This window comes from Corvus brachyrhynchos, unplaced genomic scaffold (assembly GCF_000691975.1).
Source record: "Corvus brachyrhynchos isolate BGI_N302 unplaced genomic scaffold, ASM69197v1 scaffold202, whole genome shotgun sequence".
NCBI classification, from domain to species: domain Eukaryota; kingdom Metazoa; phylum Chordata; class Aves; order Passeriformes; family Corvidae; genus Corvus; species Corvus brachyrhynchos.
The window spans coordinates 4,183,093-4,187,482 of NW_008238132.1; the positions used below are offsets into that span (position 1 = coordinate 4,183,093).

General features: G+C 41.3%; 1 long non-coding RNA gene across 1 annotated transcript in view; it reads right to left on the bottom strand.

Moving 5' to 3' along the window:
• Positions 1–2,141, bottom strand: part of LOC108446595 — a 12,099-nt gene extending 9,958 nt beyond the window's left edge. Inside the window, exons 1-3 of the long non-coding RNA XR_001861818.1 lie at positions 2,129–2,141; positions 2,049–2,055; positions 1,197–1,199 (exon numbers count right to left, since the gene is read on the bottom strand). This is a non-coding gene — a long non-coding RNA (uncharacterized LOC108446595). The remainder of the gene's footprint in view (positions 1–1,196; positions 1,200–2,048; positions 2,056–2,128) is intronic.
• Positions 2,142–4,390: the final 2,249 nt, after the last annotated feature.

Consider the following 4,390-nt stretch of genomic DNA (forward strand, 5'->3'; position numbering starts at 1 on the left):
CAGGAATGGGCCTGAGACCCCCTTTTGGCAGCTCTAATACAACTCTTTATGCCTTTTCTCCAAAGCAGCTTAAATGAGATGCGTAAAATGCGTAAGTAGGCCTAGAAGAGAGGACAAGACATCTCCTGTATTTAGGGAAGAAGCCAATTTATAGCATTACAGTCAGAATGCTCCTCTTATTTCTATTGTTCTCTCTGACATTCACAGGGTATTTTGCAGCAAGGCTTGGTTAGAACTGTAAAGTAAAATTTTGCTGTTGAGTGTAGCAGTGATGAGCAGCTCTTGGAGTGCAAGTGCCTTGGTGGTTTAAACCCCCCTCAGAAGAGACAGGCACAGTAGCAGGTGTATCCTTTCTGGGAGCAATGTTCCTACTGAGCAAGTATATGAACAACAAGAGGTGTCCCAGTTGTCTAGGGATTTCCTGTGAGTCCATATCCTTCAGACATTGCTTGAGCAGAATGATACTAGCTCCCTTCCCTCTCCAGTCTGGCATTGCAGCAGAGATTTGGGGTATAGCTGAGACCGCAACCATAAAACCGGCAATGTAATAGAAGACTCCTGCTTCATATCAGAGCTGAAATGTCGTTTATGAGAAATGTATGCACATAAGGTGATTCATCTTGCTGGGGGACTGCACTTACGTGGGAATCAGCTGCTCTAAGTTCCCTGTAGGACTCACAGGAAACAAAACCTCCTTCTGTAGCATGATTTGTCTCATTTCATGTAGACATTTGAAAACAGAGTAAATGTCTCTATTTCTTTTAACAATTACAGAAGCAGAAAATCATAGAATTGTTAAGGTTGAAAAAGACCTCTAAGATCACAGAGTCCAAACATTAACCCACTACTGTCAAGTCCATCACTAAACGATGTCCCTAAGTGCCAGATCCACACATTTTTGAATGCTTCTGGGGATGGAGATTCCACCACTTCCCTGGGCAATGCTTGACCATCCTTCCAGTGAAGAAACTTATCCTCATATCCTGTCTAAACCTTTCCAGGCACAACTTGGGGCCATTTGCTCTTGTCCTGTTGCTTGTTACCTGGGAGAAGAGACTGACTCCCACCTTCATATGGCCTCCTTTCAGGTGGTTGTAGAGAGTGATAAGGTCTCCCTTGAACCTCCTTTTCTTCAGGCTAAACAGCCCCAACTCCCTCAGTCACTCCTCATAAAACTTGTTTTCTAGTCCTTTCACCAGCTTAAAAACCGTAAAGGAATTTGGATTACTAGTTAATGTGTTGATATGTATCAGAATCACAGAATAGTCCAGGTTGAAAGGGAACTTGAAAGATCATCTGGTTCAATATTTTGGGGGAAAGGGAGCCTTAATGAGGTTATCTAGCACTCTGTCCAGTCATAACTGGAAAATCTCCAGTGATGGGAACACCTCCATGCCCCTGTGGAGGTTGTTCCAGTGAGTGACTACACTCACTGTAAAATTTTTCTTTATTGTATTGGGATGATTATATAGTAGCTGTTTGCTCTTAGCAGAGTTGAGTCCCACTCTGGGCATCTGGCCCTTTGGTTTAACTGCTCAGTCCCATAAGATATTTGTACTAAATTTCTGTCTATATTACCTGCTTGTAGGACTGTTTTTTGAGTAGTTCTGAGATTACCATATTCCTGGAAGAAGCTGGGAGGAGGGAATGGACACCAGTTGTAGTCAGTGCTTGAAGTGGACTTGTTTGTTCGGGCAGAGATGCTGCCAAGCAGAAAGTGGACTGGAGTATTTTCTTATGGGAACTTCTTCCTGGGATGGCTGCCATAGAAGGACTCTGCATTGCCTTCTCTGGGTCAGGTGGTATTTGTGCACTGCCTGAATCTGCCTGTACGAGGCAATACAGAAAACCAAGTTACTAATCTTGAGACTGTTCTATCAGGAAGACCGTAGAGAATTAAAACACATTAGAAAATGCAATTTACCTGGGCACTTCTGAAGAATGTACCTTTGTTTACCAGACAACTCAATACAACTCTAAACTCATCCTGTGTTACTTTTTCCCCAACCCTTATGACTCAGCTAAGTATTTTGATAGAAAAGCCCAACTGCCTGACTTTATTTCCACCAAGAGGATAATTCCAGAAGTCTCTAGCCATAGCAGAGAAAATAATTAAAACAAAACAAACAGCAGGCTGCATGTACTTGTGTTCTTTTCCATCCTGCTCAGTTATCAGTGGTCTTGAAACATTGCAGAAGTTCTGTGGCTAACAAAGTTAATCTTAAAAAAAATAAAAATCATAATGTCTATCAAGGAAAAGACCTATTTGTTTTACAGTTGATGCTTAAAAATATAAAATATTCCGATAATGCGGAAGAACATGTCTTGGACCTGGGAGAGGCTGTCTCACCAAGGAACCCCAGCCCCTAGCATTGGAGGCCTGGCATGAGACAGTAAACCACATGTTCCTTGGGATGAGTGATTATTAGTGACAAACAAAAGCAGTTTTGGCAACCCCAAACTTTCAACACTCATGAGTCAGGACCCTAACCAGTCAAAACTGAGAGATGTACAAAGAATGTGTTTTGTGTTGTTTTTATTTTCTTGCTGGTGGTTGAGCATTCAGGGCTTACATTTTTGTTTTCTTTGTGAGATGTGGCACAGTGAACAAATTCTTGCTGTTGGGTGTTAGGGGTAAAAGGGCTGGTTATCGTGATACCTACAATGAAACCACAAAAGGTTGCAGACCCACATTGTTTATTTTGAACCTGAGCTTTCTTTCCATTTGCTAACCAGTGATTCCTGATGGCTGTGGATATGTTTTTTAGCCATACTTAAGAGTTGCTTGGAAATTCTATCTTAAAAATGGAAAATGTGGTTCTCATAAAAATCAAAATTTACCACAGGAAGATGGTTTAACATTTTTTTTCTGACAAGTTTCCATCAACATGTAACATTTGTTGCTTCAAGCTGGGAGGATCCAGGGTGCTTGGTGAGTTGCTTGATAAAATCAAAATGAAAAAAAAAAAAAGGATTAATTTAGTATTAATATTAACCCATGTCCTCTGAAGTGCTAATGGATTCTTTTTTGGGTTCTAGGGCCTTGTTTTTTTTCAAAGAGAAGAGCTTTCCAGTTGCCATTCCAGGCTTTTGACATACTATTTGTCTTCTGTATGAGATGCATCACAGATATCTGTGGCTGTCATACAGCATGGAGGTATGATCTGACCTGATAGCCTAGATAGTTGCCTGAGCTATAACCTCCCTAAAATACAGAATTCGTGTTTCTTCCCATATTAGGAAGTGTGATGAGATTTGGACATACTCAGTTTTCTCATTAGACAGAAATTCCTCTTTTTGATTAGCTATGTTCATAGGTATTATTGAAGTTGTTTGCATAAAAGCATTTCTGCATGTAGATTGTTGAGAAAAGGTTCATTTTGCCTCCTCACAATATAGTTCTGTTATACAAAATGCTGCTTCTTTTTTTTTTTTTTTCTGATTACAAACAGATAATAATTAAAGCAAATAATGTATTTCTGGATGAAATTTCAGATAAGCTAATGTGTTCCAAAGTGCTTGAAATGTACTTGACTTTTTAACATCTTCATAAACATGTGATGGCTTTTTGTTAAGGAAACTTCCCACTGAGCATCTGGAAGGCACTGGCAGTCACATTCCAAGACAAGAGGCTGCCACTGCTGGGACCGAAGCCCCTTCACAGTGGGTGGCTCCAGTGACTGATATGACCCCCTTGGCTCCCCATACACCCCACTCACACAGTCAGACCAGGTTTCCTCAACAGTTCTAACCCATATTTCCCACAGCAGAGTCTCAAGCCTCTGGTTCTTTTTAGAAATTTTATCATGGTGCAGCAGCAACTCAAGCAGATGCCTTTGAGGAGGGACCTTGAAAAGGAAACCCTGTGTTTTTATACACATAGTGTCGATGTGCCCAAAATTCTGGGTTCTTCCAGCTGAGTCCTTGGCTCCTGCCACGTGTCTGAGTGATTGGTCACCTGACTGGTGCCACAGGTCGCTGTGTCCTTTGTTATGCAAGGGATCAGCAGTCCATGGCCTCTTGCCCCAGCTCCTACCACCCAGAGCTCAACCTGCAGCTCCCACTGGATCTTCACACAGCTACCTGGATTGAATGTATTCCTCAAAAATCTTCAAATATTTTAGAAAAAAAAATCCCACAAGAATCTCAGTTTGTTTATCTCTTTTGTAAATGGCTAGATTTACAAGAAGATTTAGTCACCAAATTGCCTTGGCTCTCACTATACCCAACGGAGGGATAGAGGCATATCCAAAAGAAGATAAGGCAGCTCTCCCAAGTTTGAATTGGCTTCTGTATGTACTTGTCCAGTTGCAGAGACAGTGGAAGGATTCTAAGGGTATGTCTACATTGCCAAATAAAAAAGAGTTGGGAAGTGAGCCCCAGTTATCCA